At 46.8% G+C, this 8,013-nt stretch overlaps 1 long non-coding RNA gene across 1 annotated transcript; it reads left to right on the top strand.

Moving 5' to 3' along the window:
* Window positions 1-914: 914 nt before the first annotated feature.
* Window positions 915-3,413, top strand: LOC119267100. Its single transcript, XR_005132277.1, has 3 exons — window positions 915-1,618; window positions 2,228-2,292; window positions 3,018-3,413. It is a non-coding gene; the product is annotated as an uncharacterized LOC119267100 (long non-coding RNA).
* Window positions 3,414-8,013: the final 4,600 nt, after the last annotated feature.

The following is an 8,013-nucleotide window of genomic DNA, read 5'->3' as shown; positions in this document are numbered from 1 at the left end:
ACTTATTACAGCAAATTGGTGACGCTTAATGTCACTGAATCACGCAGCCGTTGTGCCTCACCTGGCTACCAATTTCTGTGATGGTTCAATGATTTTCATGATGGGTCTACGAGAGTCACGAATATTAACGAATGTGTGCCGTTCTTTGTTTCGTCATGTAATGTCTAGCAGTGGGGCTACTCGAACCGCGTCACGAGTTATTGAGTGGTAGGACCCATGTGATGGTGTCTGTAATGGGACTTGCCCTAGTTTCTTCATATGTTTTTGAACACTTAACTTATTTTATTCTGTCTAATGGAAGTAAACAGTGGCCGAGAAGAAAGTTATTTTGTGTTTTCGTGAACTGGTACCCATGGCGCTATAGTTGTTTCGTTCTATCTCAAGAAAATGGAAATAAGAGTGGATTATTTTTTTGGTATGGATGTTTGTGAGATGATGCATATGGCTCATTAGTTGTTTCGTTTTATCTCAAAATTTCAAATTTGATGAATTTCAGGCCATTTATCTCATATATTTCAGCATTGGCCTATATCCGTGTCATACAAATGACTCTATAAGTTCACATCTTTGAGTACAGACTCTTCTAACATTACTATTTGAAAACAATCAGTCCCTGTTGCCACTTTGAAGTACTTATTTTGTTTTTTTCATAATTATAAGGTCGCTATGTACAACTTTCCACATATATTTAGGTAGAGTTCTTCCAAAAAAACATGGAACAAACCACATCATAATGTTTTTGTACGAGTTACACCACTGTTTAAATCATTTGCCATCTCATTTACATACTGCTGCATTTAACTCGAAAATAAACCATTCCCTTTCCACTAAAAAACACTTTTCGCTCCACTTTTCTAAAATTTTGCTGCATCCAATTAATTACGCCCTTGTTTTTTCGGCCGCGCGGAACCAACTCCCTCCAATTTCTATCCCCATGTCCACCCCCTCTTCCCCACGACTGCATCCAGCGGCGAGATTTGAGGATCACGCCGCCGTCGCACCCTGCGGCACCAGCCGCGTAATCCTTCTCCAATGACAGCTGCTCGCCCGCCCTCTCATCAAGCCCCGGCCGCCGCGCTCGCTCTCCACAACGAACGGCCGCCACGCCTCGCCGGCCAAGATCGGATCCGCCAACCCGCGACATCGAAGTCGCCAGCGCCGCTCGCCTCATCCTCACCATCGCCCACTCCAGCGCCTTCCCCAGCTTCCTTTCTCACCTCGTGCTTTACCAAGATCTGGACGTTGCCTCGCCACCCCTCCATCACCCACTACTTGATATTAGATGCTGATTTAGAAGTTTGGTTTCGTCCAGTGACCAACAAGATGGCGGCGGCTGGAGACAACAGGTTTGGAAGAGGCAACCCGATGATGCAGTGAGGCTAGGGGATGGGTGAGAAACTATGCAAGGAACCCCGCTGCCTGCAATACCATTAGATCTGGTCCCCTTCCAACTATTCGAGGGTATATTTTGCTGCTTCCTTATTTCTTCCATAATTTCCGGATGTAAGATTTTTGATCTGTAATTTGATTCTTCTAACCACCTATTTAAGATCTCCTTTTCCTAGTTGCATTTCATCTAGATAAGGAGTAAGATCAATGCCCTTTGCTCTTCTCAAAGGTATGGTTTATACGTATATGTTCCTCCCTGTCTCTAAATTTCTACAGTGAATAATTTCAACTCACGTTTCCCCTTTAAGCTGCAAGATCATGCAGTCTCCAGAACATTTAATATGTGACTAGACTCTACGTTCAGAGTATTAACATTTAACAATGAAACGGTACTAGGAATTGCCTTTTATTAGTAGTTATGGACAATAAATTAATATTCTGTGATAAAAGTTAACAAGCTAAAAATATGTTGAGGGCTCCTATCATGGGCTAATACTGCTCGGTGAAAGAGAACATGATTTTGTTATTCTGTAATATTTTTTCTCCATGTGAACACTTGTCAGTATATTTTTTGTCTTCTCTGTTTTATTCCGTAAACGTAGGTGCATTAGTCGACTGCTTACTGTAGGTAGCAGATTGGGTTTGCAATATCAATATAATGTTATCGGCCTTGCTATGTTGGTACAGTCTGAAGCTTGTTCTTTTTACTACTTGCTTCTCCACTTTCTATTTGCATACAATGCAATACTGGATAATTCCTTACCTGGTTGTGTATGCCTAACATTAAGCTCATCGTGTACTTCCTTTGCCCATAACTTATTTTATTTCTTATATTTAGATTGAGGAAGCATCATACAACAGCAGTGCGAGTACACAATTAGCTGTAGCTGCAGAAGAAGATGTGTAAGCACACAACCGATTCAAATAGTGTAGTTTACAGTACTAATACTAGTTGCTTATGGCACTTAGTTGTACATATGGTGATGATCTACCAAATTCATAGCATATTTGAATCAATTCAGAGATGAGAAAACACACAGTTAATAAGAATAAGGTTGCCTACTATGGTTGGGTGATGACCTTTGGATATTGCATCGTTTGAGATTGTTCAATATATTGAATGGATGAACGGATGTCACTCCTTACTAAAGAAACATTTTTGTGTTTTGGTCTGTGATTTTGTAGTACATTACTGATCTTTTTTTTTTGATGTGCTGATCTAAACTTCTGTAGTAACCAACCGCGTCAAACAACTATACTTATGCAACTAACTATGAAATATCTTCAGCAGATCACTATAGTGCATTACCATCTGCCTGCCCTAGTGCCCTCACTAGTCATTCAGATGCTACTTAAACTGTAAGTGGTACACTAGTTATAAGTGCAGCAGTGATCCATGTAAAATATTTTGAATGGCAATTTTTTATACAAGTTTGTGTCTTCTTGTTCCGCTAAACTAACTTAATGTTTTATTGACCCATCCACATACCCGCAAATCTTGTTAATAATGTACTTAGATTCAAAATTCGATAGATTGTATGTTTCTTAGTGGTACTCTTATACCTTGTTATCTATATGTTTTCATCTCATTAAGGTGCAACACGTTGTTATGTTTCATCAATTTATAGGCACCAGGAGGATTTAGCCGCGAGACATGAAGCACAAGATAGAGAATTTAAAGAGATGTAAAGAGGAGCCAACAAGAGAATAATAAGCCTGGCAAAAGAAGCAACATGAGATGGATAACCTGATTGGATTTCTTTTAAGGGCTCAAGCAACTCAGCAAGCAAATCAGTCCAACCTGATGGTGCATGAAGGCCATCATTTTGTGAAAGAAAGATAGTTATTTAATCATACATTGCAATCATCAGGACAACATAAGTGGTCTTTTAGTTATCTAAATATTACTTTTTGTCTTATTTATTCTTGTGTCAAACTTGAGTCTGTGATATTTTTTATTGTCATTTCTATTTAGAAGATTTGGCTGACAGATGGAATAAATAATACTATGATTTGTCTTTAATTCCAATTTATAATACAATTTGGCTCTTAACTTATTTGTATAATGTGATGTGATGTGAATTAAATACTTTGTGTGATATGCATTTGCAATATAGTGGATTCGATAATTCATTGCAAATTATTTGAAATTTAATGATGTTGTCTTCATCAATAATGAAAGTAGTGATGCTAGTAGTGGGAATATATATGCGGGTGTTGCCGCCTCGTCACTGAATATGGTATAATATGGCATATTTGCTGAATATGGTATAATATGGCATATTTGCTCCTGACACGTGACATTAATTGCCTGTCATAGAAATAGCAAGTTGTTGGCATTCTAGAAAACGTCACCGAAGGTCCCATATTCGGTGACATTATTTTGCGCGCGCCGTCACTAGTAGTAATCTGTGACGGGGATTCTGTGACGATGCTTGTGACACCCATAAAACGTCACCCAGGGGTAATTTGTGACGTTATTAGCAATTCGATGACATATTTTGGCTCGTCACAGTAGGCCTAATCTCTTGTAGTGGATCTTCATGAGCCTCCTTGCAATGGACTCGCACCAAGGACAACGCAACGTCAGCACCGCACCGGGCAGAGGATTTCTTCCATTCTTGCACTCGGTCAGGGATCTCGTTCTGCCGAGTCATCAAGGATTCCAGGTCATTCTGAAGCGTCGCCCCCGACCAAAGCGATGAGTCGATTCCAGAGACAACCTCCTTCAAGCGTGCGAGGTAGCTTGTGGCGCTGTCGATACGGGACTCCAGTTGGAGCACGTTCATCGTAGTTTCGTCGCAGACTGGGGAAGCGATAGGGTCCAGACCCGTCTCGACCCTTCTAGTTTCTTCGTCGAAGTCTTGGCAGAGTTCTGCAGCCAAAAGTTAGTCAATCGACCGAGCAAGATCCGATCGCAAGCATCAACACAGTCGGATTAAAGGAAATACCTTCCAGCGCGAGATAAAGCTTCTTGGCGAGAGTCCTTAGATAAGCTTCTGTGTCATTCCTCTTGCGGATTGCAGACTCCAACTTTTCATTTAGGACGACCTTGTCCTTCTTCAGACTGGTCACTTCGCGGTTAGCTTCATTAAGACAAGATTTCAGTTTGTTCACCTCTCCTTCAAGCGTTCCGATTGAAGCTAGCTTCTTGTCTGCGAGAGCGGTTTTGTCTTGGGCTACTTTTTACGCGGCGGTGAGGTCCGAGTCCTTCTTCTCCAGAGCCAACTTCATTTTCTCTGCAAAAGAAGCAATCGAATCAAAGAAGAGATCAAAGAGATATATTGAAAGTCAGTCGACAATCAGTTACCTTCCATACCAGAGGCCTTGTCTTGAGCTTTTTTTAGATTTTGCTGAGCCAATTCCAAGTCTAAGTTGAGTTGCCTCTGCTTCTCCCCGAGTTCAGCAAACTTGGAAATAAGAGTACAAGACTTCTGCAGAAGGCAAAAGACAGATAAATTGATAGGATCAAAGGTGGTTCACTTCCAAGTGAATAAAACCTAAAGTAGTCCATTTAGACCCCAGCCGACTGCACACAGTCGACTGCGGTCTCAGGGGCTACACCCAGCGGGTGCACTTGGCGTGTCCCTGCTGACTAAGACTCAACTCGTCCGGTCCGCCCGGACCAGGTCAAAAAAAGGGGGGCAACAAGCTGTTCAGACCCTAGTCGACTGCCAGCAGTCGACCGCGGTCTCGGGGACTACACCTAGTGGGTGCACTTGGCGTGCCCCCACCGGTTCGGATCCTACTCGACCGGCCCGCCGGAGTCGAGTGTAAGGAGTAGAAAGAAAAGAAAGAAGAACTCAGACCCCAGTCGACTGCCAGCAGTCGACCGTGGTCTCGGCGACTACACCCATTGGGTGCACTTAGTGTGCCCCCACCGGTTCTGATTCCACCTGCCCAGACCGAGTGGAAGAGCGAAACTACCAAAAACAACAGAACACCCACTGGGTGCTCTAATTCGACGCAAACAACATGAGATTGTGCAGAAGAAGATTTTTCGAGAACAAAAACAGTCAGAAAGTCTACTCACCTGGACATTGGCCCGAAGGGCGGCACTGGCCTCGTAGGCAGCCTAGCTGTTCTCGTGCACCGTCTTCACCCGTTCCATCATCATGTCAGCCTGTCGGATGGCTTCCGCAGCCGCTTCCGACTGGTTGTTCGGGACGGGGTAGCTGGTGAAAAAGTGTGCAGACGACCCAGGTGCGGTGGCTTGGAGCTCCGTGGCGTGGAGTTGGACAGTTGAAGGAATCACAGGTGTAGTCGACGGTGCGGGATGCCCACTCGACAAGGGTGCAGCGAACGTCACAGAGGCCCTGCCCGCGTCTTCAGCTTGACGGACGAGAGATGTTGTAGTTGGTTCTTGCCGAGCCACCCTACCAGCTGCTACCTTCTTGCTCTTTCTGGGCTTAAGGGCCACATCTTCATCGTCATTTGGAAGATCAATGATGTTGGGTGGAGCTGCAAGGCAGATCATTCGACCCCAAGTGAACCACTCGAACGCAGTCGACCAAAGAATCAAGAACAAAATCACAAGAGTTTATACCTGGGTTGGAGGTTACCGCATCTTCCATTTCCTCGTCCCGGTACTGGAAAGAAGAAGTTCCTGACGTAGCAGCACTGCAAAGACCCGTATTCAATCGGTTACATCTGGTTAATCGATTCGACGAAAAAGACAAGTCAGATGGTTACCCGGAGATAGTAGGAACGGTCACTCTGATCCTGGGTAAAGCTTTTGGCAGTTTGGAAGAGGTGGCTTTCGGCGCTTTCGGCGCTGGAGGCGGCGCAATTTTGGATTGCTTTGGAGCCTTCTCAGTCGGCGTTGGGGAAGACGTCCTGGGGCGCTTCGACGACTGCCCAATCGGCGCGGCCACCAAGTCCGGAGTGCTTGCCGGGTCATGAGCGTGCATGGATCTCCTCTCCCTGTGAGGAGGCGAGTCAACTTCTTCGTCATCAGTCGATTCATCGCTCTCCTCGTCCTCCTCGGCTTCCGAATTCTCCTCACCGCTCTCACCCCCGCTCCCTTCTTCCTCAGCATCTTGGTCTTGCACTCCATTGGGCATTGAGTACATGTCATTGAGGGCCTGAAAGGATAACGATCAAAGGGAATTCAGTCGACCACAAACAAGACATCACATGGTGAATCGGAAAGATACTTGATAAAACAGAAATATACATGCTCCGGCTGGTGCGAGTTGTCGAATGGGATCACGCTCCTAGACCCCCGGGGGTTGTCTTTGTTGCCGGTGATTCCCCTCAACCACTTCTCCAAAATATCCTCGCTGACATCCTCCGGGTGGATCCGAGTGGAATCCTCGATCCCAGAGTACATCCAAATCGGATGATCATGCACCTGAAGAGGTTGGATGCGTCGACCGAGAAAGACCTCCAGCAGATCCATCCCGGTCACTCCGTCGCGGACAAGCTAGACGACCTGCTTGACCCGCACCTTGACCTGCGCCTTCTCTTATGGAACTACCTTCAGGGGGGCAGGCTTCTCCACTCGAGCCAAGGAAAAGGGAGGAAGTCCAGTCGACTGACCCAGGATCGGCTGATCCTTGCAGTAGAACCAAGTCGACTGCCAGCCCCGAACCGAGTCGGGAAGAATCATGGCTGGGAAAGTGCTCTTGCTCCTCATCTGGATCCCCAGACCCCTGCACATCTGGATCACTTGTGTCTTCCCGTCACTCGACTTGGCCTTTTTGACCGACTGGGAGCGGTAGGTGAAGATGTGTTTGAAAAGACCCCAGTGCGGTCGACAACCCAAGAAGTTTTCACACATCGACACGAAAGCCGCCAGATAGACTATGGTGTTTGGAGTGAAATGGTGGAGTTGAGCCCCAAAGAAGTTCAAAAAACCCCGGAAGAAAGGATGGGGAGGCAGTGAGAATCCGCGATCTACGTGGGTGGCGAGGAGAACACACTCACCCTCCCTTGGCTGCGGCTTAGTTTCGTTCCCCAGGAGCCGTGCTGACTTGTGGGGGATCAGTCCCCCCTCCACCAGGGCGTCGAGGTCGTCTTGGGTGATTGTGGAGCGGATCCAGTCGCCCTGGATCCAGACCGCCGGCACGCCAGATCTCGACGACGATTCGCCCCGGCTGGTCCGCTTGCCCTTGGCCTTCGCGGTCGCCTTCTTCGCACGTTCCAGCGCCACCGTTCTCTCTTTCCCCATGGCGACGGGTCAACCTCGAGCAAAGGTCCGGCGACGAGGGCGGAAGCGAGCGTGGCGGAGAGATTGGGAGAAGAAGAAGAGAGAATGGGAGCGCGCGGGGCAGAGGCCTGGTCCGGGGCCTTTTATAGAGTCGTCACCCGAGTGACTGACTGGTGGACCCAGGCGATCGAAACAAATCCCACAACAGTCGCGCGCGCAGTACATGGCGAAAAAGGTGGCGCGGGGATCGAGGAGACATGCCTAATTCGTCCCGATAACCTCGGTTCCGCCCGTCTGGCGTTCGAATCCCGCGAGATCCGCGGGGAGCAGGACAACCTGTCAGACTGAAGACAAACATCCTCCGCGTCATCATTCGAAATTCTACCGTGAAAATTCACTCGACAAAAACCAAGAATGGACCACGGCGACTGAGAAAGGAGTCGACGTCGTCACCTCAACTCATTGTTCCAGAA

This window comes from Triticum dicoccoides, chromosome 3A, assembly GCF_002162155.2.
Source record: "Triticum dicoccoides isolate Atlit2015 ecotype Zavitan chromosome 3A, WEW_v2.0, whole genome shotgun sequence".
Taxonomy (NCBI): Eukaryota; Viridiplantae; Streptophyta; class Magnoliopsida; order Poales; family Poaceae; genus Triticum; species Triticum dicoccoides.
Note: the sequence above shows the minus strand (reverse complement) of the source record. Positions and strands in the feature narration are given on the sequence as shown.